General features: G+C 41.7%; 1 protein-coding gene across 2 annotated transcripts in view; it reads left to right on the forward strand.

The window, feature by feature from the left end:
- The window catches only part of CTNND2 (catenin delta 2), a 1,100,621-nt gene that overhangs the window by 786,478 nt on the left and 286,865 nt on the right, over positions 1–27,278 (forward strand). The gene's annotated exons all lie outside the window — the stretch shown is intronic.

Consider the following 27,278-nt stretch of genomic DNA (forward strand, 5'->3'; position numbering starts at 1 on the left):
GGTCATACTAACGCATATATATGGAATTTAGAAAGATGGTAACGATAACCCTGTATGCGAGACAGTAAATCCACTTTTTAATTTGGTTTTAGGGTAACAGCTGTCTAAATTTTTTTCTTTTTAAATATACCAATTCAAAGGATTCATCATCTGGCCATTGACAAGTAATGACTCAAACCAATGAGCCTTTTTTATGGCTTAACTGGAGATACGAGAGATGTCTCACAGAAGAGTAGGCAGTCCTTACGAGATCCAGAAGTTGACTCTGAAAGTTAGTCTAAGAATGTAAAAGCCCTTCCTTGTAGTAGGTGATAGGAATGGTATGGTGAAAACCATGTCTCCAGATAGAAACCGGGTAATCTGTGACACCTGGCAGGAGCTCCTGGAATGGGATTTTTCCAGCATTAGCAAAGCAGCATGGACTGAGACAGCAAAGGCCCCTTATGGATTGGATCTCCTTATTCCAAACTCCCCAAGAAGTGGCACAGCTGGACAAAGAACGTGCTGCTCGTGAGTTTGTGTTTCAGAACCTTATTTAGTCTCTTTGACTGGTCTCCGGAGTTGCTGTTCAGTCTCTAAGTCGTGTGCTACTCTGCGACCCCACGGACTGCAGCACTCCAGGATTCCCTGTCCTTCCTGGAGTTTGCTCAAACTCATGTCCATGGAGTCAGTGATGCCATCCAACCGTCTCATCCTCTGATGCCATCTTCTCCTCCTGTAATTGCACTCTCCAGATGGTCATAAGGCCAAGCTCTCAGGACACAGAGCAAGGTGAAACAAGGAAACACCTCATCTGGTTTTTCACTTGGGGAACTCACAGCGAAGTCGTTCTAAACAGATGCCTGTCTAGTGAGAACCATTAACTCACCAGACTGTGAGGCCGGCTGGAACAGCAGATTTATAGGGCCTGTGCTTACTGTTCTGCCTTATTATGACAAGTGACATAAAAAACAAAGACAAACAGTGACCATCTCGGGGAGGAAAAGATTGAGTGTCAGAGTGGCTGTCTAAGAAATTAATTCCCCAGATATTTTCTCTTGCTAATCTAAGTTCAGAAAGAAAGAAAACAGATTTCTACCACGTTTTCTTCCACAAGACCCTGCAGGTAGGGCTTCCCTGGTAACTCAGACTAGTAAAGAATCAGCCTGCAATGCAGGAGGTCTGAGTTTAATCCCTGGGTTGGGGAAGATACCCTGGAGAAGGGAATGGCAACCCACTCCAGTATTCTCGCTTGGAGAATTCCCATGGACAGAGGAGTCTGGTGGGCTACAGTCCATGGGGTCATAAAGTGTCAGACACAACTGGACATACATACAAGGTCAACTGACTATAAATATTAACCCCATCTATAAAATACCTTCAAGGCAGCACCTACATTAGTGTTTAACTGAATAACTGGATGCGGTAGCATAGCCAAATTGTCATGTAAAACTAACTTTCACAAAGTCTATGGAAAAGATACGGTGGTTCAGATAGGAGAGCTAAATTAAAAAACAAGAGAAACACACAAGAATCTTCTCATTGGCTGACCTTTTGGATGCAAAGGAAAACCAGAAGTAAAAAGATAAATAAAAGATTATATAGAATGTCCAGACCTTTTCTGTTAAAATGAAACTTGGTTAAAACCTTATGAAATCTAAAAATAGGAATACTGTTTTAAATGACCTGAAATTCTTGGGATTTTTTTTTTTTTAATTTCCCAAACTTCAGAAGCATGACTGCTTTTTCTCTTGATCATGGTGAAGATTATTTTCTTTCTTTTTTATCCTTTATCTCAGATACAATGACCGTCTTTCATTCCAAAGATGAAAAATCTTCATGTCTTGTGTAACCTCTTTAATTAAAATTTTAAAGAGCAATTTTGTGTGCAAAAATGAAGAGTAGCCAAAAAAGTGAAACTTACCAAGATTGGGGGATTTTCTCTTAATAAGGATGACGTGATGACCAGATGCTGTTGCCTTGGAGGAGGAATGAGAACGTGAAAATCTTTTTCAGCTTCTCCAAGATTTTTCTGTGTGACCTTGAATCGTTTCCTGCCTAGTCAGTGCCTGAGCATATGCTTATTTTACAGTGTTGACAAGTTAGTGTTTGAAAGGGTTTGGGGTGACCAGATGGAAGCCACTCTGTTTCCAGGGAGATAGAGTTAAGGAGAGCAGGGTCCAAGCGAGCCCCTCCAAATGCTTTCAGCTTGGCCAGTGTTCCAGCCCCTCCGGACCAGACGTCTGTCGTCTGTCTCGCCTGTGGCCCTTGTTACCAGGCAGCATATGACAGGATCCCTGATGGGAAGGGTTTTGCACCGCTCTGATGTCTGGGGTTTATTATAGGAAATCCATTAAGCCTGAGGTACCAGGCTGGCCTCCTGCCATCACGGTGCTCATGGAAGCGGGACTAAACGGGTTTGACTTTCAGTGAGATCTAAGTTTGACTGAGACACCAGATCAGCAGAGGACCATTATTCACCCCAGGAATATAGCAATTAAAAATGCCACCCCAGCTCTATTCCTTTAGGGAGGAGGGTCTGGCAGGGAGAATGACGGTGATGTTAAAAAGGCATTAAGTTATTTAGTACCAGGACACCTGGGTACCTTTTCTTGCAGATACATGCACAGACTGCCGAGCTGCCTGTGGGCAACCAGCGTAAAATAGTCATCTCTCGGGACTTCCCTGGTGGTCCAGTGATTAAGGCTTTCTGCTGCTACTGCTGGGGGCATGGGTTCAATCCCTGGCTGGGAAACTAAGATCCTGCGTGCCACTTGATGTGGCCAAAAAAGTTAAAAATAATTTTTTTAAACATAGTCATTCCTTCACCCATGGTTCTACTGAGTTCTAAGAAGGCAGACTGTGCTCTGGACAGCCTGTTGACCATCAGGCTGCCACCAGAGTGGCTAGTAAACTCCTGGAATACCCTCTCTCCATCCCCATGTCATTTTCTGCGCCTCATGCAGGGCTGAGGCCTGTTTGTTCACTTAGGTGCCTGACCCAAAAGTAAAAGAGGTCTTTACTGTACACCTTCACCCATTCTTTCCTTCAGACCCACAACTCTAGACCAGAGATCCCCGAAATCCCGTACAGGAAACCTATTCTCCCTTTTGGCAACTTTATCGGCAGGGAAGGAGTTGCCGGAGGCCTGTATGATAGGATGAGAGTCGATTAGTTTCCTGTGGCCTTTCTCTGGTGGCATCAAAACCATTCCTTATATTGGGGGTTCTTGACATAAAGTGTTCCTAGGAAAACTTTCGTAAGCCCAAATGGTGTAAAACAATTGAGAATTTTTCATTTTCTGCTCCCCTTTTTTTATATAAAAGGAAAAAGCCTCTTTGGATTCCTTTCGGTTGGCAAAAACAGATAACTAATGTAGATCTTTCCTAGATAACTCATGTAGGTTTTTCCTAAAAGCAAAGTAGTATAAAGCAAACTTGGGAACGGTGGGGGTACCTGTGTGTGTGTGCTCAGTTGCTTCAGTCCTGTCCAACTCTTCGCGACCCCATAGACTGTAGCCCACCAGGCTCCTCTCTCCATGGGATTCTCCAGGCAAGAATTCTGGAGTTGGTTGCCATGCCCACCTCTAGGGGATCTTCCAGACCCAGGAATCAAACCTGCAGCTCCTGCATTGCAGACTGATTCTTTACTGCTGAGCCACCTCAGATGACCCAGAGGTATCTTTACTGGCATCTCGTTGGAAGACACCAGGGATGTTGCAAAACATCTTACAACACAATGAAGTCCCTCCCTACCCTAACCCAGACTTCTCCAGTCCCCAAAGTCCAGAGAGCCAAGGTTGAGTGGCCCTCCTTAGTCATGTGTCTTCTCCCACTTACCTCCATCCTCAGCCTCCCAGACAGAGGCTCCTGGGGGCCTGTGCTCTTACCTTGTTCACTGTGCATTGTTGACACTCAGTGGATAGTACAGAATGAAGGAATGCGGTCAGGTAGGTGTGGTAAGCAAGGGCGCAGGTAACCATTAAGTTAGCACTTAGATGGTATTTGCATCTACATGCTTTCTATCATTGCTACTGCTTATCTTTGAGATGTTTTTTACTTTGGAATAGTTTAATTTGTTCACTGAGTACCTGCCATCTATAAGCCATGTGCGGACACCAGGAGCATGGTGAAGGTGAAGTCGCTCAGTTGTATCTGACTCTTTGTGACCCCATGGACTGTAGCCTACCAGGCTTCTCCATCCATGGGATTCTCCAGGCAAGAATACTGGAGTGGGTTACCATTTCCTTCTCCAGGGGATCTTCCCGACCCAGGGATCAAACCTGGGTCTCCCGCACTGGGGACAGATGCTTTAACCTCTGAGCCACGAGGGAAGCCCCAGGAGCATAGTAATGAGCTCAAAAACAGGATCCCTGCTTGCTGGGGTTTACTTCTGTAGTGAAGAAGGCTGTCATTAACCAATCACACAGATGCATGTAAAATTTCAGTATGACAAGTGCTACAAATCTGTTTGCCTGCCACAAGAGAAGCCAGGGAAATTTCCATAGTGTCAGAAATGGATACTATTTTCTCCAAGGTGATGTGATCCCCAGGTGATACACACCAATATCGCCTGTAAATATTATCAACTTCTTTGTCATCAGTAAAGGGCTTTTAGAGGCTTGTGCAAGGCTTCCCCAGTGGCTCAGCGGTAAAGAATTTGCCTGCAATGTAGCTAGCCACAGGAAACACAGGTCCCTGGATTGGGAAGATCCCCTGAAGGAGGGCTTGGCAACTCACTCTAGTATTCTTGTCTGGACAGAGGAGCCTGGTGGGCTACAACCCATAGGATGGCAAAGAGTCGGACATGACTAAAGTGACTTACTACGCATGCACGCAATGCTTGTGCAGAATAGCATTTGCCAGACAGATGGGAAATGGGCCAGCTTAGCAGTGGAAGAAGCAACACTGCCAGGTGTGAGTAGAAATCGCAAACAATACAGCAGGGGGAGGAGACAGGGGCCGCTATCTGGGGACTTTTATGGAGCAAAATTCTGTGAGTGATGGAATCCAAGTGGAGAGTTTCTAGAAGGTCCATAAGACGTTCAGGTTTGCCTTTAGAAGCATTGTAACTTCTAAAGCACACCAGTGATGGTGTGCATGGTAAACTGGGGGTTCTAGTCTGGAGTGAGGAGCCAGTTAAGAAGCATCACAGTTTTCAAAGCAAGAGGTAATAAGGCCCTGGGCCTCAGCTCCAGCAATGGCACTGTTATGGAAATTGAACTGATAGTTCTTGTGTCTGATTGGATACTGCCTGTGTGTCTGATTGGATACTGCCTGTTGTGATGGAGGAACTGAATAACCACTCTTTTATTTGTGGTGATATTTTTTCCCAACTGTTAATGAAGAAATATTCCTTTATAAATATTTGTGTTCTTTCGAGATTGTAGTGCCTGCTGGTTCGTTCATCAGTATCCTTCTTTCTAGACTGGGTAACCATCACGTTCATGGCAACTTATACCTTTCAGAGAAAATGAGACAAGGATGAACTTTCTCTGTGTTATAATATTATGGTGATTTTAGTTCTAAGAGTCTTTTCCCCAACAAATATTTGATATCTTCCAGCTGCAAAATGAACACAAAAATGGCTAGGATCCAAAGATGCTTCTTTGTCATACACTTGCCTGGTGGCTCAAACAGTAAAGAATCTGCTTGCAATGTGGGAAACCTGGGTTTGACCCCTGGGTCAGAAAGACCCCCTGAAAAAGGGAATGGCAACCCACTCCAGTATTCTTGCCTGGAGAATTCCATGGACAGAGGCTACCATCCATGGGGTTGCAAAGCATCAAACACAACTGAATGACGAACACTTTGCCTGCTTGAAGTTGGGTTGTGTGTAAAAGCAGTAAATGCAAAGTCTGCTCTCTAGGAAGTTCTGAAAGAGCTGGAGGTCTGACTGTAGCAGGAAGGAGCCCAGACCTGGGAGCCTTGGCTGCAATGAAGAGGCCCACGTTTTCCATAGATAAGGTTTAGTTTTGTTTCTTCGCCTCCCCCACTTTGCTGACTCAAGCATCTTTCTTCTGTTCTATTTAACCACAAAGGGAGCATTAAATCACACAATAGGCAGTAAACTTGCAGTCTGAAATAGTTCAGAGACTCAACATAACTAGGCCAAGGCATGTTTAGAAAAACTCATCGATGGCACATACATAATAGGGGATGAAGAAAAGGCATTTAAAACTGATCCCTAAACTGAGCTCTGGCATCATCCCGAATCTGAATTTTAACTTGGAACAACCAGTCAAAGCACTGGGCATTGGTCTGAGAAGTGAAGATACTGAAAAACAGCTGTATTGTCAGTGTTTTTCAGCTAAAGTAGTACCTTTTACAATTGATGTCTGGACTATCAAACTGAACATAATAATTTAATCAATCATGAGTCTTTTCAAATTTGCAAAAGAGGACAATGCCTGCTTCTAATAAGCCCCAGAACTATTTCATGGATCTTACACACGTCTATTGGAATTTTCAAAACAGAAGAATCTAGATCAAATCTGCTTTTTCATTTTGGCATCCCCTGTAGAATGAACCTGAATGCTCTTGTAACCTCTGGAAATGTGCCTCCCCTGTGACCTAGTGGAATGTGGAAGATTTATGAGACCTTGCCTTGGAGCACAGCCTGCATACACCTCTCACACTCACGTGGAAGTCAGACACTCCCTGAGGAACACCAGAAACTTTGAGTGTGTTTAATGTTGTCTTGAAAAATAGGAACACTGTTCCTTTCACCGCCTGTGATAAATTACTCTTTTGTGCCCAGATGAATTCCAGCTTCCTTTACTGTTCCTGAGAACCACAGTCGTGGGTGGCGTGGGCTCTCCTTCACACAGTGACCCAGGGTATAGACTCATGGCAACCCAAGTTGATCTTGGGACTTCCTTCTACCAACTTTGGGCAGATCACTTAAAGTCTCTGAACCTTGGTCTCGCATAAGTAAAGATAATCATGCTGCTGCTGCTGCTGCTGCTGCTGCTAAGTTGCTTTAGTCGTGTCTGACTCTGTGCTACCCCATAGATGGCAGCCCACCAGGCTCCCCCGTCCCTGGGATTCTCCAGGCAAGAACACTGGAGTGGGTTGCCATTTCCTTCTCCAATGCATGAAAGTGAAAAGTCAAAGTGAAGTCGCTCAGTCATGTCCGACTCTCAGCGACATAGACCCTACCTTATAGGACCCTTGGGAAGAAAACAGAATTGACTACAATAATTATTTAGCAACTACAATGGTGTATCATGCTGCTAAGATAGATATATTACAATTGTGGTGATTCATGTAGCTTTTAAACATCTAGTCAAGATTTTAGCTTATTAGATTTCAACAAGTCATCATTTTCCAAATATCCACTCAATGGGAAGCTTTTAACTGGTCATCCTAGTGATTTTGATAGACTGTACTAAATAGTTTGGGGACAAGGTAATATATTACATCAGGTAAATAAATAAAAGTAAATGAGTATCATGTGGATAAAGAAAGATTGTGTTTTATATCAGACCTTATTTAAAGAACATATTTGGATTTAATTCCAACCAGCAGATTTTGATTGGCATAGAAAATCCCTTATTTTCTATGGAGACTTAAAACAAGAACACTAAGGTTAGAAGAAGCATAGAAATTAGGAAAACGTATTCTATCTGGAAAATGTCATTTATCACATCACAAAAGCATAACAGCAGTGAGTATGAAGTGGGTAAAGTGTCCAGAGCAGTTCCGAGCATACTGGAGGGGCCAGTAAACATTAATTCTTACTGTGTTGACTTCTGTAATTTGCTGTTTGTTTTGTTTGCTTTAATTTTTCTTTGAAAAGTTTAAAAAATTTGTTGGCAGTTGCTTTACAATTTCACATTCGTTTCTTCTGTGCAGCAAAGTGAATCAGCTACACGTATATGTTTGTGTGTGTTCAGTTTCTCAGTCGTGGCCAACTCTGCGACCCCATGGACTGCAGCACACCAGGCTCCTCTGTCCTTCACTATCTCCTAGAGTTTGCTTAAACTCATGTCCATCGAGTTGGGGATGCCATCCAGCCTTCTCATCCTCTGTCATCCCCTTCTCTTCCTGCCCTCAATCTTTCCCAGCATCAGGGTCTTTTCCAATGAGTCAGCTCCACCCATCAGGTGGCCAAAGTACTGGAGCATCAGCTTCAGCATCAGTCCTTCCAATGGATATGCAGTGTTGATTTCCTTTAGGATGGACTGGTTTGATCTCCTTGCGGTCCTAGGGACTCTCAAGAGTCTTCTCCAACACCATAGTTCGAAAGCATCAATTCTTCAGTGTTTAGCCTTCTGTGTGATCCCCATGGTGGTCTCAATAAATGGCAGTTGAACAAATGCATGAACAGTTGGATGGGAAGATGGGCTCTTGAGTCGTATTCATGCTGCTGGCTCTCTCTATGGCCTTGGGCCAGTTGCTTCGTAACATGTCTTCTTTTTTAATCTAAAAAAAAAATAAATTAATTGTTAGCTGTTCTTAAGAACATAGATCTCTTTGAGGAAGAATTGCTTTGCAACTTGGTAATTTAAGTGATTTTAGATCTTGAGAGAGCAAAACATAAACTATAGTGTACTTGATGGGGGACTGTAAAGAGTTTTAGATTTTTAAAAACAGACACATTTTTTAAGGAAAAAGTGAATACCAACACTGACTTTATACTAGCCATACACATTTTTTAAATTAATTTTTATTGGAGTATGCTTGCTTTACAATGTTTTGTTTGTTTCTGCTGTACAGCAAAGTAAATCAGCTACAGGTATACATATATCCCCTTTTCTAAATTTTTTCCCCATTTAGATCACCACAGAGTACTGAGTAGAGTTCCCTGGGCTGTACAGTGGGTTCTCACTAGTTGTCTGTTTTATACACAGTATCAATAGTGAATATATGGCAATCCCAATCACCCAGTTCATCCCCTTCCCCCTTGGTATCCTTGTGTAAATGACAATCACGCCAGTGCTTATTGTCAAGTCATGTTGTGTAAGGAGATATTCTCCCTGATTAGTAAACCTATAATTCTCTCTGTAGGTGGCAGATATAGTATTTTCTCTGTACAATCTCTGATTACTGAGCACAGTCAAATCTAGAAAGAGCTCCTGTTACATGCACCCAAGAGAAGTTTTCACATCACTGAGCCCATTTGTTTTCTGTGTCTGTCTGGTTGCTCACGTGACCTCTTATCCTGCAGTTTAAGTCCACAGAGCCCAACAGAGACCCTGGAGCAAGGGCAGGAAGTGCGTATGCGGAGGTCCATCAGAATCAAGGGCAAGAATGCAAACTTTAACAGCAGTTTGAGACAGTGAAGCGCATGCTGGGTATAAGAAAATGAAGTGTTTTCAGTAATGCCACTGGCACTAAAGTGGAAAATTTTTTGTGAACATTTCCTGAGTCCATTTACTGTATTCTTGATAAGGTGAAAAAAAAGAGCAAGAGAGAGAGAGGACAATTTTAAATGTTGGTATCTCCCTAAATTCTGTTGTAAGCATCTTTTAAATACCTGAAGAGTCATTAAGGAATGCTGTGATTCAGATCTTTAAAAGTCATAAAATAATACATTGGAAACTATTTACACAAGGAAAAGTTACTGCAAATGACCAAGAATATTTTCCAAAATGACTAGAGTATATGTTCATGAAATGTGTCTACTGTGTCACATAAGTGAAATTCTAAATGTAAATTTGTAAACTTCCTATTTCTGTGTAATCATCTCCCCTTCCCCCAACAGTTGTTCATTATGGTGAAATTCTTTAGTTAGATATAGGTCATAGCTGTTGGAAGGATCATTTGCTGATGTTCCCAAACTGTGCATCAAGGAGCTCCAGGGTGACACAGCAAACCCTCAGAGTGGCTCCTCCGGGTGGCTTACGTTTTTGAGGGAGATGCAGCATCTTTCAGATGCCAGGGAAGCATGAGCTCACGTTCGTTCAGTTTCAAAGTTCAGTTGTGCCTCACTGGATGACGTCAGAACTTTGCAAACCTGGATTTGCAGAGGTTTCTGTCGTAAAAGCAAGTACCCTGTGAACACTGATACAAGAGGAACTGAAGACAGCAGTGTCTGATGCCAAGGTCTGAGAAGTTGTGTGTGGCCCAGAAGGCTCTAGCTCATCAGGAAAGAGATGATTCTTAAGTTGTTTGGACCAGACACTTAAAAAAAAATGTTTATGCGCGTGTAGTTGATTTATGTGCTTTCCTGGTTGCTCAGGCAGTAAGGAATCTGCCTGCAGTGCAGGAGATCCAGGTGTGAGATTTACAGTGCTGTGTCAGTTTCAGTTGTATGGCAAGGTGGTTCAGTTGTGTGAGTGTGTATACACATGTGTATATGCATGTGTGTGTGTATATGTGTGTGTGTGTACATGGGGGTGTGGTGTGCTAAGTCCTGTCTGGTGATTCAGTTGTGTGTGTGTGTATACACACATGTATATGCATGTGTGTGTGTATATAGGTGTGTGTACCTGGGGGTGTGGTGTGCTAAGTCCTGTCTGACTCTTTGTAACCCTTTGGACTGTAGCCTGCCAGGCTCCTCTGTCCGTGGGATTTTCCAGACAAGAATACAGGAGTTGGTTGCCATTTTCTCCTCCAGGGCATCTTCCTGACCCAAAGATCGAACCTGTGTCTCCTTTGGCTCCGGCATTGCAAGTGAATTCTTTACCTGCTGAGCCATGGGGGAAGCTCCATGGGTACATATATGTGTGTGTGTGTGTATATATATATATATGCATATATATTCTTTTTTTCAGATTTGTTTCCATTTTAAGTTATTAAAAGATACTGAGTATAGTTCCCTGTGCTATACAATAGGATCTTATTGTTTATTATTTTATATGTAGTACTGTATATCTATTAATACCAAACCTCTAATTTATCTTCCCCACCTGCCCCTCTCACCTGACTCCTTATAATGAAAAGTTCGGGCATCTCTTTTGGTCCATGGGCACCATGGGAAAATCTTACAGACACAGAGGGAGCCCTGAAGTTTGGGAACCTCTGAGAACCTCTGAAATTAAATAAAGTCAAGTTCTGTCCATTTATTGTGTCCAGTCACTTTTCACAAAGAAAAAATACTTGATTATACAATTCAATTAGTTTTCTTTAAGAGCCAAATTATTTGTTTCCCTGTGGCTTCAGTTTGCTGTGGAACAATGGTTTTCTAGGGAATAAATAAATGCTTACTGAAGAAAATATATTGTTTTTTAATTACTTTATTTTTTAGTGAAGTATAGTTGATTTAAAATGTTGTGTTTTAGGTATGCAGCAGAATTATTCAGTTATATTATAGTTATTAATTAGTAAAAAAAAAAAAAAGGTAAAAGAAATACTATATGCTTTTATTATTTCCCTAAAGAAAACTATATATATCTGCCACTTGCTCTTTTCTCCTGTTATCAAAACTCTTTCATCAGCCCTGTCCACCCATTTCCCTCACCTTCAATAGTAAAAGTCTATGGCAGTAACAGACGTGGACTTTAAACTCATTGCAAAGTTTTCAGTTAATTTTCAAATGAGTCACAGCCATTCTACTGAGAGTTAGGCAGACAGAGAGGCAATAAAAGCCTCGTCTAAGAATCTAAGACTTCATTAATGTGTAGAAATTAAAGGTAATTGAATGCTATCATCTTGAAAGAAACACCTTTTTTTTTTAACCATGGCACTTCATAAAGAAGCTCTGATGTATTCAGCTGTACATATATGAAATCTTCTGGCATAAACCCTGTCACCCATCATCTGTAAGAACTACAAATAAATAGCCAGTGTGGGTTGTTTTATTCAAAATGAAAGGTTAATTTATTCCTTACATTTTATACTCAGATATATCCAAATATCAGAAATGAAGGTAAATTAATAGTTTTGTGGCAAAGGCATTGTGAAATATGATGAAAGAGAATATTTATGGATGGAATTCATTTGCACATAATGTCTAATCATGATAAATAATTGTGAATGTGTACGTAGTCACTTTAATTTGTTTTTTGGAGGGAGGGTTAATACTAAGAGTTTACCCAGAGTAGTCACAGCGCTAAGATCCCTCTAAGGGCAAAGTAAAACAATAGACCCAACTAGGCGTGTTTTTGGCATGGGCATTAGGCACTGCAGACCTAACTAAATGTTGATAGTTGGAGTTCGTATTTTTCCCTGTTCTGGCCACTAGGAAACAACACCTAGACATTTTCCTCCCATTCCTAAGACATTTCAGGTAATAACCACAAGAGTAGAAATGCTAACAGACATGGTACACGAAGTCATTCATCAGGAGTTTATACCCAAGGGTCAGACTTGCTGTCTGTAAGGTTTCAAAATAACCAGATTCCTATCAGTGATACAAAGAGAACTGGAGGGTGGCTTCTTGGAGGCAGAGCCACTGGTTTCTTCTCCTTTCTTTCTTTTTCTTTTCAAATGTGGATTTGATATCACGCTGATGGAGCTTAAGAACACCATGTGACCCCTCAAAGTGCCACCGCTGCAGAGGCAGCCAGAGTCAGAAAAGAACATTTGTCTTTGGCACCTTCCCTGCCCTTTCTGTGACCCCTGGTTCTCTTCATGGGCAGCTCATGCCTCATGGTCAAGGAGGAGCAGAGCTGACCAGGTATCCACAGTGAGGCCTTGGTGTTTTTCTCTTGAACATAAATGATTTCACAGAATGTCAACGTCACATGAGGCCACTCTGATGAACCTCAGTGACGGTTCAAGACACAATCAAGCTGCCCGCTACCCGCCAACCCGCTCGCCCCTTGTAATTATGTCTGAACACAGACAAAACAGGAACATTGTCTGAACCAAAGAACGAATGAAAACAATCACCTACCCTGGCTCTTTTGAATGACTGCAGTTTCTTCACCAGTCATGGTTTGAGCTTTGCTCCTTCTCAGTAAGAATCTTCAGGATATTCAGTCACAGAATGCCTCCCTCATCTGGGCAGGAACCAACCCATAACAGTCCTGCTTCCTTGAATTCGAGACATAGGAGACGTGGGTTCCATTCCTGGGTCAAGAAGATCCCTTGGAGGAAAAAGTGCCAACCCATTCCAGTATTCTTGCTTGGAGAGTCCCATGGACGGAGGAGCCAGGAGGGCTACAGTCCATAGTGTTACAAATTGGACATGACTGAAGCGACTTAGCATGTAGCATGTTATTTATAGAAAGTGTCTCTGTTCAATGTTATCTGAAGTAAATGGTCATCCTTTGGAGAACTAAAATAAGGTAACAGAGATGAAATTGTGTGAAATATGCTTCAAATATTTGCAGGACTAAAATCCACAATGGGTATGGTAAAAAAATTGCTATCACCCAGACTGGACTCATCAATCAGCCCTCACGTGTGTGCACATGGTTTGCTTTGTAAGACACCATGACAGGTGCCATGGGACACATTGTCACTTCCAGCAACGTGGAGCCTCTGTGGAGTCTTAAGAGGTGTCTCTGTGTTTAGAACACATCTCCCAATATAACTGTGACTTCTGTCAGCAGTTCAGAAGTTTTCATAAAGAGAATCATTAAAACACTTTCAATTTTCTCTCAGAATTGTCAGACTACCTAATTTATAAGTGTGCTGCATTCTATGATTTCTACACAGTATATTTCTAGTCCATTATTTAATATTCAGTTCAGTTCAGTCGCTCAGTCGTGTCCGACTCTTTGCGACCCCATGAATCACAACACGCCAGGCCTCCCTTAATATTAAGTTCCCTTTAATACACACACACACATATAATACATAAAATCTTTCGAGGATGATCAATACCTCTGTGGCTTTTTCTCAACTTCTTGATCTAATCCTGAGGCAAAATCCTGATCTTCTCCTGGTATTGACAAGAAAAATACTTGCTTAAAACTATTTGAATCGTGTAATCCTAACCCAGATCTTTGGTATCAAATGCCATCCCTCCTGTTGACACTGAAGGTTCAGAGATTATTTTTCTAAGCATCACAGATTATTAATTTTAAAATGGATCCATGGTCATAGAATATAATTTTCCATAAAGTCATTATGGCTTGCAAGGAGTTTATGGGTACTAATTTGTTATTTTTTCTCTTGAGCTATTATCACTAAGCAACCCTGTTAGAATTTCCAGGGCAACTAAATGCTGGTATGTATGAAGTTAATTTTTCATTCTGGGGCATATTTTTATTGAAAAGACGTGTTTGTATTAATGAATAAATAAGTACTATTTAAAGCTTAATTGTTATTGCATAAGTATTACCATAAAAGTGATAATATTCTTTCTAATCTAATGGGCTTTTAGAAGTCTTCAGTAGAAGCAGAAATTCACTAATAGTTAAAACACATGTGATTAAAAATGGTAAATATTGGCACAAATTTTCTGTGATCATTTTACATTATTTTCACCTCTCAACTCCTAGAAGCCCATTGCTGGACTAAGATTTGTTCAAGGTACCTAAGTCCAATTCAGTTCAGTTCAGTTCAGTCGTGTCCAAAATTTACAACCCCATGGACTGCAGCACGCTAGGCTTCCCCGTCCATCACCAACTCCTGGAGTTTGCTCAAACTCGTGTCCATTGAGTCGGTGATGCCATCCAACCATCTCATCCTCTGTCATCCCCTTCTCCTCCCACCTTCAATCTTTCCCAGCATCAGGGTCTTTTCCAAGGAGTCAGTTCTTCACATCAGCAGGCTAAAATATTGCAGTTTCAGCTTCAGCATCAGTCCTTCCAATGAATATTCAGAACTATTTTCCTTTAGGATGGATTGATTGGATCTCCTAGCAATCCAAAGGACTGTCAAGAGTCTTCTCCAACACCACAGTTCAAAAGCATCAATTCTTCAGTGCTCAGCTTTTTTTATAGTCCAACTCTCACATCCATACATGACTACTGGAAAAACCATAGCTTTGACTAGATAGACCTCTGTTGGCAAAATAATGTCTCTGCTTTTTAATATGCTGTCTAGGTTGGTCATAGCTTATCTTCCAAGGCACAAGCATCTTTTAATTTCATGGCTGCAATCACCATCTGTAGTGATTTGGGAGCCCAAGAAAATAAAGTCAGCCACTGTTTCTACTGTTCCCCCATCTGTTTTCCATGAAGTGTTGGGACCGGATGCCATGATCTTAGTTTTCTGAATGTTGAGCTTTAAGCCAGCTTTTTCACTCTCCTCTTTCACTATCATGAAGAGGCTCTTTAGTTCTTCACTTTCTGCCATAAGGGTGGTGTCATCTGCATATCTGAGGTTATTGATGTTTCTCCCAGGAATCTTGATTCCAGCTTGTGCTTCCTCCAGCCCAGCATTTCTCATGATGTACTCTGCATATAAGTTAAATAAGTAGGGTGACAATATACAGCCTTGACGTACTCCTTTCCCGATTTAGAACCAGTCTGTTGTTCCACCCTAGTTCTAGCTGTTGCTTCTTGACCTGCTTACAGATTTCTCAGGAGGCAGGTCAGGTGGTTTGGTATTCCCATCTCTTTCAGAATTTTCCACAGTTTTTCATGATCCACACAGTCAAAGGCTTTGGTGTTGTCAATAAAGCAGAAATAGATGTTTTTCTGGAACTCTCTTGCTTTTCGATGATCCAGCGGATATTGACGATTTGATCTCTTGTTCCTCTGCCTTCTCTAAAACCAACTTGAACATCTAGAAGTTCACAGTTCACATACTGTTGAAGTGTGGCTTGGAGAATTTTGAGCATTAATTTGCTAGCATGTGAGACGAGTGCAATTGTGCAGTAGTTTGAGCATTCTCTGGCATTGCCTTTCTTTGGGATTGGAATGAAAACTGACCTTTTCCAGTCCTGTGGCCACTGCTGAGTTGTCCAAATTTGCCAGCATATTGAGTGTAGCACTTTCACAGCATCATCTTTTAGGATTTGAAATAGCTCAGCTGGAATTCCATCACCTCCACTAGCTTTGTTCATAGTGATGCTTTCTAAGGCCCACTTGACTTCACATTCTAGGATGTCTGGCTCTAGGTGAGTGATCACACCATCGTGGTTATCTGGGTCATAAAGATCTTTTTTGTATAATTCGTGTGTGTGTTCTTGCCACCTCTTCTTAATATCTTCTGCTTCTGTTAGGTCCATACCATTTCTGTCCTTTATTGTGCTCATCTTTGCATGAAATCGTCCCTTGGTATCTCTGATTTTCTTGAAAAGATCTCTAGTCTTCCCCATTCTATTGTTTTCCTCTATTTCTTTGAACTGACCACTGTGGAGGGCTTTTTCATCTTTCCTTGCTATTCTTTGGAACTCTTCATTCAGATGGGTATATCTTTCCTTTTCTCCTTTGATTTTCACTTCTCTTTTCACAGCTATTTGTAAAACCTCCTGAGACAATCATTTTGCCTTTTTGCATTTCTTTTTCTTTAGGATAGTCTTGATCCCTGCCTCCTACACAATGTCACGAACCTCTGTCCATAGTTCTTCAGGCACTCTGTCTATCAGATCTAATCCCTTAAATCTATTTGTCCCTTCTACTGTGTAATCATAAGAGATTTTATTTAGGTTATACCTGAATGTTCCAGTGGTTTTCCCTACTTTCTTCAACTTCAGTCTCAATTTTTCAATAAGGTGTTCATAATCTGAGCCACAGTCAGCTCCTAGTCTTGTTTTTACTGAATATATAGAGCTTCTCTATCTTTGGTTGCAAGAATATAATCAATCTGATTTCTCTATTGACCATCTGGTGATGTTCATGTGTAGAGTCTTCTCTTGTGTTGTTGGAAGAGGGTGTTTGCTATGACCTGTGTGTTCTCTTGGCAAAAGTCTGTTAGCCTTTGCCCTGCTTCATTCTGTACTCCAAGGCCAAACTTGTCTGTTACTCCAGGTATCTTTTGACTTCCTACTTTGGCATTACAGTCGCCTATGAAGAAAAGGATATCTTTTTTGACTGTTAGTTCTAGAAGGTCTTGTAGGTCTTCATAGAACCATTCAAATTCAGCCTCTTTAGCATTAGTTGTTGGGGCATAGACTTGGATCACTGTGATATTGAGTAGTTTGCCTTGAAAATGAACAGAGATCATTCTGTCATTTTTGAGATTGCACCCAAGTACTGTGTTTTTGACTCTTTCATTGACTATGAAGGCTACTCTATTTCTTCTAAGGGATTCTTGCCCATAGTAATATATATAATCATCTGAATTAAATTCACTCGCTCCAGTCCATTTTAGTTCACTGATTCCTAAAATGTCGACGTTCACTCTTGCCATCTCCTTTTTGATCACTTCGAATTAGCCTTGATTCATGGACCTAACATCCCAGGTTCCTATGAAATATTGTTCTTTACAGCATCAGATTTTACTTCCATCACCAGTCACATCCTCAACTGGGTGTTGTTTTCGCTTTGGCTCCATCTCCATTCTTTCTGGTGTTTTTTCTCCATTCTTCTCCAGTAGTGTATTAGGCACCTACCAGCCTGGAGAGCTCACCTTTCAGTGTCCTATCTTTTTGCCTTTTCATACTGTTCATGGAGTTCTCAAGGCAAGAATACTGAAGTGGTTTGCCATTGCCTTTTCCAGGGGACCGTGTTTTGTCAGAACTCTCCACCATAACCTGTCTGTCTTGGGTGGCCCTACCCAGCAGGTCTCGTAGTTTCAGTGAGTTAGACAAGGCTGTGGTCCAGGTGATCAATGTGGTTAGTTGTCTGTGATTGTGATTTTCATTCTGTCAGCCCTCTGTTAAGAGGCTTATGGAAGCTTCCTGATGGGAGAGACTGAGGGGGAAGTTGGGTGTTGTTCTGATGGGTGGGGCCATGCTCAGTAAATCTTTAATCCAATTTTCTGTTGATGGGTGGGGCTGTGTTCTCCACTGTTGTTTGACCTGAGACCAAACTATGGTGGAGGTAATGAAGATAATGGCGACCTCCTTCAAAAGGTCTTGTGCACGCACTGTTGTATTCAGTGCCCCTGACCCTGAAGCAGGCCACTGTTGACCCACGCCTCCACTGGAGAGTCCTGGACACTCACAGGCAAGTCTGGGTCAGTCTCTTGTGGGGTCACTGCTCCTTTCTCCTGGGTCCTGGTGCACAAGGTTTTGTTTGTGCCCTCCAAGAGTCTGTTTCCCCAGTCCTGTGTAAGTTCTGGAATCAAACCTCACTGGCCTCCAAAGTCAAATTTCCTGGGGTTTCTCAGTCCCTTTGCCAGATCCCCAGGCTGGGAAATCTGTTGTGGGTTCTAGAACTTTCTTAACAGTGTGAGAATTTATTTGGTATGATTGTTCTGCAGGTTGTGGGTCATCTGCTCGGTGGCTCTATACTGGGGTTAATGGCAACCTCCTCCAAGAGAGCTTATGCCACATGCTGAGTGAGCCAGGTCTGCTGCACCCAGAACCCCTGCCCCTACAGAAGGCCTCTGCTGCCCTGTGCCTCTGCAGGAGATACTCAAGCACTCAAAGTCACGTCTGGCACAGCCTCTGTGGGGTCTCTGGGTCCTGGTGTGCCCAAGGTTTTGTTTGAGCCCTCTGAGCATCTCTGGCATCTCAAGGCACCTAGTACCTGTAATAGTTCAGAAATAACCAATTTTCTCATTATTTTACTGTTTGTCTCTCTCCACTTCAGCTCAGTGGAATGTTTGACAGTTGAAATTTCTTATTCTGAAATAATAAATTCTAGTCCCCCATGTTGTCTCCAGACTGGGCCTGAGATACAAGGCAGCAGGGGTCACCTATTCACGTAGACCAGTGGGTGGGGGAAGACGGGGCTTATAGGAGGGATCCACTGGGCGTCTCTTTCTGTCGCACGTCACATACAGCCCACCAGGGACCACTGCAGGCTCTGCCTTCAGGATGCATCCAAACTCCCTCCACTTCTCAGCACCCTCTGCTGAGCCACCATCACCCCCGCCAGGATCCCTGCAGAAGCCCCTGCCTCCATCCTGCCCACCTAGAGTCTGTTCTCAACACCACAGACAGAGGGATCCCCTTTATAAGCCCAGCTTTAGCAAGATTTTGGTTGGTCAAAAGGTTTTGTTGGGTTTTTCATACTATCTTATGGAAAAACCCAAAGGAATTGTTTGCCCAACCCAATATAAGATCAGACCTGCTGTTTATGAGCTTTGACAGATGTATACATTCATGCAAGCACTGACAAAGTGATCCTCTAAAAATATGAACCAGATTATGACTTTGAGATGGCTCCCAAATCAGTTGGAGCAAAAGCCAGCAGCCTGCTGAGGCTGACAAAGGCTTGTGATCTGGGCCCCACTGCCTGTCCCATCACAGTCTCCAGGACACGCTTCAGTTCACACGATGGCCTCATCTCTCTGACATGCTGAGCAAGCACGTGCCTCAGGGTCTTGTCACCGTTCTCCCTTTCTGGAACATTCCTTCAACCCAGCACCACGTGTAGGTCTGTGCCCCAGGTCATCTTCTCAGGGAGGTCTTCCATAGCCACTGTGCTGGCAGTTGCAACCCCCTCCATGCACACACGAACACACAAGCGTGCACACGCACATGTTTTGCCTATATCTGCTCAGCTTCATCTTTCCCGTCACACTTGTGTTAGTTTCCTGTGGCTAATGTAACAGAGTAACACAAACTTGGTGGCTTAAAACAGCAGAAGTTATGCTTCTAGAGTTCTGGAGATCAGAAGTCCGAAATCAAGGTGTTGGCAGGGTTGGTTCCTTCTAGATGTTCTGAAGGAGAAACCAAGCTTGGCCTCCCTTCTCCTTGTGGCCATCCTTGTCATTCCTTCACTTGTAGCCACATCCCTACAGTCTCTGTCTCCATCTTCACATCACCTTCCTCTCTCTGTCTCTGCATGTCCTTTTCTGTCTTTATAAGGACACTATCATTGGATTTAGGGCCCATCATATATCAGTGAGATCTCTTTTTGACCCTTTATTACATCTGCAAAGACCCTATTTCAAATAAGGTTACATTCTGAGGTTCCAAGTGGACATGAATTTTGGAGGAATATTGATCAACCTAGTGCACACTTGTCACTATCTGGCAAATAATATATTTTTGCTTTCAGTATTTAATACCCAGTTATCATTAGAAGGTTCTCCGAGGACAGGAAGTTCTGCCATGTCCACTGTGCATCCTCCATGGCCTCTCCAGTTGGCTGGAAGAGTGAATTCCAAAGTCAGGCGGGCAGCCAGGCAGCTTGCAGGAATATGGCAAGAGGTGATGGCTACTGGCCTTACTGAAATAAGCTGACCCCATGTAGTGCAGCATGCCAGACTTTTCTGTCCTCCTCTATCTTCCAGAGTTTGCTCAAATTCATGTCCATTGAGTCTGTGATACTATCTATCTCATCTTTTGCTGCCCCCTTCTCCTTTTGCCTTCAGTCTTTCCCAGCACCAGGGTCTTTTCCAGTGAGTCAGCTCTTTGCATCAGGTGGCCAGAGTATTAGAGCATCAGCTTCAGCATCAGTCCTTCCAATGAATATTCGGTGTTGATTTCCTTTACCATGGACTGGTCTGATCTCCTTGCTGCCCAAGGGAATCTCAAGAGTCTTCTCCAGCACCACATTTCAAAAGTGCTCAGCCTTCTTTATGGTCCAATTCTCAATTCCATACATGACTATGGGAAAAATCATAGCTTTGATTATACAGACCTTTGTTGACAAAGTGATGTCTCTGCTTTGTAGCGATTAACCATATAGAGCAGCTTTTTGTTTGGTGACACACTCTTCAGGGATGAAAATTAAAATATTCATGGTTCTGTGTGTTTATCGTTGGAGTGAAAAAGTTGACTTAGAGCTCAACATTGAGAAGACGAAGATCATAGCATCTGGTCCTATCACGTCATGGGAAATAGATGGGGAAACAGTGGAAACAGTGTCAGACTTTATTTTGGGGGGCTCCAAAATCACTGCAGATGGTGACTGCAGCCATGAAATTAAAAGACGCTTACTCCTTGGAAGAAAAGTTATGACCAACCTGGATAGCATATTGAAAAGCAGAAACATTACTTTGCCAACAAAGGTCTGTCTAGTCAAGGCTATGGTTTTTCCAGTGGTCATGTATGGATGTGAGAGTTGGACTGTGAAGAAAACTGAGCGCCGAAGAATTGATGCTTTTGAACTGTGGTGTTGGAGAAGACTCTTGAGAGTCCCTTGGACTGCAAGGAGATCCAACCAGTCCATTCTGAAAGAGATCAGCCCTGGGATTTCTTTGGAAGGAATGATGCTAAAGCTGAAACTCCAGTACTTTGGCCACCTCATGCGAAGAGTTGACTCATTGAAAAAGACTCTGATGCTGGGTGGGATTGGGGGCAGGAGGAGAGGGGATGACAGAGGATGAGATGGCTGGATGGCATCACCAACTCGATGGATGTAAGTCTGAGTGAACTCTGGGAATTGGTGATGGACAGGGAGGCCTGGCGTGCTGTGATTCATGGGGTCGCAAAGAGTCAGATACGACTGAGCAACTGAACTGAACTGAACTGACTGAAGTTCTTATCTATCAACAAGCATGAAGATACCTCCATTTTGTAAAACAAAACAAAGAAATCTTTCCATCTAACTTATTCTTGTGACCACTGGCTCTGCGGCCTCCTCACTCTTATCTTGTCAACAAGACAAAGTCAAAATGTCTCACCTTGTGGTCTCTGGATGGTAAAGGAAAGACAATATGGTCTTTAAAACTTTTAGTTAGAGTTCAGATGATTATAAGTGGTTGAGATTTTCACAGATTTAAATAATATCCATAGCCTGGCTTCCCATGGAGTTTATTGACCTTGCAATCAAATTGAACTCTGACCCTCTGACGTAAAGCTTTGCTGAAAATCTCAGTGTGAATTCCCAAAGACTCTTGATTGTCCTGGGGCTCTTTTCAACACGGAAGTAAACTTGATAAAAATGTTGTGACAGGACATCAACTCTTCGGTTGCGGTGCCAGCCTAACATGGTAACAAATTTCAGACTGTTTGCTGTTTAGCTGTGTGCTAAGTGCCTTGTAATTTTAACAACTCAGAGAGTCCTTATAAGAGTGAGGACCAAGTCACAATATTGTTGGTCTGTGTGACAAGTTTTAATGGAGAAAAGGTTACATTTACATATTCTGCAGTTCCATAAACATTTCTAAAGTGAAGCTCAGTAACAAATGAGAGATATGAGCTGGGCTTCTGTAGAAAATTGTAGATGGTTCTTATTTCCTATTCTTCTTTTCTTCGTCTGCTGCTGCTGCTAAGTCACTTCAGCCGTGTCCAACTCTGTGCAACCCCATAGACGGCAGCACACCAGGCTCCCCCATCCCTGGGATTCTCTAGGCAAGAACACTGGAGTGGGTTGCCATTTCCTTCTCCAATGCATGAAAGTGAAAAGTGAAAGTGAAGTCTAGTTATATGTAATACCTGACATTTCTGGAGGGCCCACACTGTGCCAGACATTGCTCTAAGGGGTTCATATATATTAATTCTAATCATCCCACAATACTCTAAGGTAGGAATTATTATCTCACTGTAACAGATAACTCCATAGATATTTATGCCAGCCAGTGGTAGATCAGCAGCAAGCAAGACACATAGAAGAGGAGAATTCATAGTGGAGCAGCATTTGAACCAACTCTGTGTACAAAGAACTCTTCTTGAGCTAAGACTTGGCCTCTAAAGGGGTTAGGTGGAAAAATTTTTTCAAAATGGCACGTTTTAATGTACAATTTTTACTGCAGGCTAAAGCAGTGCCTCTTCTTACACTTAGATTCCTTCCAATAAGTATAATGTACAACAGTAAAAGTTTATTTTTTTTAAAAGTAAGTGGTATACATAAAGTTTAAGTATGTGTGTGTGTGTGTGTGTGTGTGTGTGTGTGCGCGCGCACCCCTTATAAGTCTTAGAATAACAATTAGTAGTATGTACCGACTGAAGCGACTTAGCAGCAGCAGCAGCAGTATATACCTAGCTTTTGGGGTTTCCCGGGTGGTGCTAGTGGTAAAATAACCCTCCTGCCAATCCAGGAGACTTAAGAGATGTGGGTTCCATCCCAGGGTCAGGAAGATCCCCTGGAGGAGGGCATAGCAATCCACTCCAGTATTCTTGCCTGGAGAATCCCATGGACAGAGGAGCCTGGTGGGCTACAATCCATAGGGCCATGCAGAGTCAAACATGACTGAAGTGACTTAGCATGCACACACACATCTAGCTTTTAATAGTTTGCCCAGCACTTTCACTTTCATATTTTATGCTGTCTTTTAAAAAGAAGTTCTGTGAAATAGATGGCGTTATTCTCTATATTTGATCCATGGAAACCAATACCAGCAAGCACTGAGGGACTCTTCTATATATATTTGTAATCTAGAAGGGAAAAAGCCAGATGTTCAAGTTCTGAACTCTTTCCTAATTATTTGGATGCCAAATCCTGTGCCTCTTCTACTGCAGTAATCAAGAAATAAGAGATTTATAACATGCTCAACAAAAAATGATCAAATATTTCTACTTTTCAAATGAGTTCATCTGTATCATTTTTCTAGAGTTCAAATATATGTGTTAATATATGATATTCATTTTTCTCTTTCTGACTTACTTCATTCTATATGACAGTCTTTAAGGCCCATCCATGTCTCTGCAAATATCACAATTTCATTCTTTTTTATAACTGAATAGATAACTAATGACAACCTACTGTATAGCCCAGGGAACTCTGTTCAGTGCTTTGTGGTAACCTAAATGGGAAGGAAATCCAAAAAAGAGGAGATAATGTATATACATATGGCTGATTCACTATGCTGTATAGCAGACACTAACATGACATCATAAAGCAGCTATACTACAATAATTTTTTTAAAAAATTATCAAATAACAGAACATGTTTAGACCAGGGTGTCTCAGTCTTGGCTCTAGTGATATTTTGGGGCAGATAATTCTTTGTCATAGGGAATTGTCTGTGCAATGTAAGATGTTGAGCAGGATTCCTGGGGTCTGCTTCCTGGATATCAATAGCGTCCTCCAGTTGTGACAACCAAAACTATCTTCTGACCTTGTCAGATGTCCCCTGGGGACACAGTTTTAAGTGTATTTATTTTTTAGACTTTTAGACTTTATTTCAAGACAGCAATTACAGTAGGCATCATTGTTATATGATTATATCTATTAGAAAGCAGATGGCCAGAGTTTTATTTCTGCTCCACCTCTTAAGTTTATGAACATCTCTAAGTCTATTAATTTCCTCCTCCATGAAATGAAAAGAAACTACCTAAGGCTAGTTAAGGATTAAAGCATGACACCACGTGAACAGGGAGCCTCAGCACTGACTTTTAGTCCACACTCACAGTATTACTTAAGATGTCCATTCTGTAAGTCTGAACATTATCTAAATTTCCTTAGACTTCTTTGTCACAATTCTGACCACAAACCAGGCCCAGACGTTTTGTACTGAAGTGCAAAGCTCTTTGCGATCTCACACCAACCTTGCTTTCCAGCTTCATTTCCACCACCTCCTTCTTGGGTAAACCCCTTCCTGCAGCCTCCTGTCTCATAGCCATCCTGGCTGAATGCACACCTTCCCTGAATCTGTCAGCCTTCCGTGACCCAGTGTCTCTCCTCGTGCTGTTCTTTTGCTGATTTTTTCACCAGAATTCTTTTGTCTTATGAACGTTGCTTGTCCTTCAGGATTAAAATCTCATGTGAAGGACATCAAGCAAGGAGCAAGTATAGCACAGGGATCTATATTCAGTATTTTGTAATAACCTATAAGTGAAAAGAATCTGAAAAAGAATATATATATTATATATCAGTCACTTTGCTGTACACCTGAAAATATCAAAACACTGTAAATAAACTATACTTCAGTTGAAAAAAAAAAAAGACCTTGTATAAAGAATCCACGCCTTGTACTGAATTCTGGCCCAAATAAGACAGACATTTTATTTTGTCCAGCTCTTTTCTAGAGTCCATCTCCATGGGAAACACAAAATCTGAGCAGAATCTCTTTTAAGTGAAACAAAACCGTTCCAGAAAAAAAGGCTTGTATAACTCTTGAAATTTTCCTTCTTCTGTTGATTCTGGGCTCTGTGTGTATGTATGTAGTCTGGTATGCATCTCTGTGTGTATGCACTGACACAAGCAAGCCAAGTGCCCTAAGACTGTTCCTCCTGTACTCTTGTTCAAGGACTTTCTTATCTATGCCATATAAGCGTAATAGAGCAATTCTCATCTGGTTAGTAAAATAGACTGAAATGCATCCTTCACTAATCACTTTCCAATAGCATGGGCTTACCTGAATTCATATTAGTCATCCAGTGTATTCACATGACATTTCTAATTTTAATTTATAGGTGTTCTGTATATTTTGATTTAACTTGAACAAAGGATATAATTTTAAAAGGCTGCTGTTATAAGAAAAAAGACTGTGCTATCTGGATGTTGCACACTGAGGTGGTTTAGAATCATGCAGTGAAAGAAAATTCAATTAAAAAGAAAAACAAGCTTCCTATGTTTTCATCCATAATTGTTTTTTACTGTGATCACCTAGCTGAAGAAGATCCAATAGTTGGTCCATTATCAGCAACCATTTGAGTATGTTTTGTAGCAAAGGTGCTCCTCACACCATCCAGTCCTTTAAGAACTGAGCCAACTCAAAAGGAATCCTATTCTGTATTGTCTTCGATAGCAGTTAAGACAGCACCAACATGCTTCAAGATTTACTTGACAACCTCTACCAGGCGTGATAAAGAAAAGATAAAGAGAACAGGTTAGAATCTATGAGGAAACTTTTAACCTTTGTCTGCTCCATTTCTGTCCCATTTTTTATGACTCCTCTTCTGAGATGACAGCACTGACCTGGCATCAATAGGATGTATGCTTTTGAGTTGTTTTCTGGGAGTCAAGTGGGTGCTGCCAAGCTGTCTCAAGTCTCTTCCAGCCTATCCTTCAGATAAATAGTAGCCGTTTGTGGTTCAAGGGGTCAGGTTTTCATCTGTGGCCTCATGGGTTGCTTTTTTATTTCTCTGTTAAAAATTGATTCACTGCTTCAGAAATGAAATCCTTACATCCAACCATGTCAGTGTCATGTTCTAACTCAAGGGTCCCCAACCTCCAGAATCTAATGCCTGATGATCTGAGGTGGAACTGATGTAATAATACAAATTAATGCACAAATAAATGTAATGTGCTTGAATCATCCCGAATCCACCCACCACCGCCCCGCCGCTTCCTGATCCATGGAAAAACTGTCTTTCATGAAAGCAATCCCTGGTGCCAGAAAGGTTGGGGATCGCTGCTCTAACTGCTTAAGTTGGTGAATTTCATGAAAGAGTATTCATATGCATAATGGTACAGTCACCCTTGTGTTTTATAATGGATTTAAGAATCCTGGAGCATGTTTCTCAAAATTAAATAAACAACTAGCTTCTTGGAGTAGCTCAGATATAAACAAGAGGATATCGAAAAAGAATACACCGTGCATAAAATTTGTTTGAATAAACCTAACATTTTAAATAAATAATTTCCTTTTATGAAGGCTTCTTGTTAGTATACTTTTATCCTCAGAAAATTGTTTAGGGAATCTGTATGTTTTTTAAAAAAAGGGATTATGATAATAGCAGTATTAACCATAAATATAACAAATATGGCATAACTGGTATCATGACATTTTAGGTTGGACTCATTCAGTTATATTTTCTCTTATCTGGTAATTTAACTAAATGCTATACCTGCGCAAGACTGTTGAAATAATATTTTGGAAAATAAATGTGATCTTGTAAATTATCTACTGGAGTCCAAATGAAAAATGTCTATATTAATAAGATCGTGCCATTTTAAGTCCTTTTTTTTTTTTCAGTCTTCATAAACATGGTAACTTCAGTGATACATTTAAGATTATATAAGTATATGTGCTTGCATGCTTAGTTGTGTCTGACTCTTTAACAACCCCATGGACTGCAGCCTGCCAACCTCCTCTGTCCATGGAATTTTCCAGGCGAGAATATTTGAGTAGTTTACTGTTTCCTACTCCAGGGGATCGTCCTGACCCAGGGCTTGAACCTCTGTCTCCTTCATCTCCTGCACTGATGGGCAGATTCTTTACCATTGTACCACCCGGGAAGCTCCAGATGTGTATGTACATATATATGTAGATACATTTGCTTACAAACCATTTCTCATCAAATCCTTTTTTAAGTCAGTGCATGTGGAAGAAATATAAGAGGATGAGATGGTCAGGTAGCATCACTGACTCTATGGACATGAATGTGAGCAAACCCTGGGAGACAGCGGAGGACAGAAGAGCCTGGCGTGCTGCAGTCCTGCGGGGAGGGAGATCGCACATAGGTGGACACAACTTAGCGACTAAGCAACAACATGAGTAAGAAAACCAGGACAATCAGTTGTGAAATATTCCCATGTGAACTCTCACAGGTGTTACATAAATGAGTTGACCACAGGCTACCAGTTGCAGGATTTCTCTCATGTTCTCCTGCTTTCCTTTTGTTCAG

The sequence above is a fragment of the Bos javanicus genome, chromosome 20, assembly GCF_032452875.1.
Source record: "Bos javanicus breed banteng chromosome 20, ARS-OSU_banteng_1.0, whole genome shotgun sequence".
NCBI classification, from domain to species: domain Eukaryota; kingdom Metazoa; phylum Chordata; class Mammalia; order Artiodactyla; family Bovidae; genus Bos; species Bos javanicus.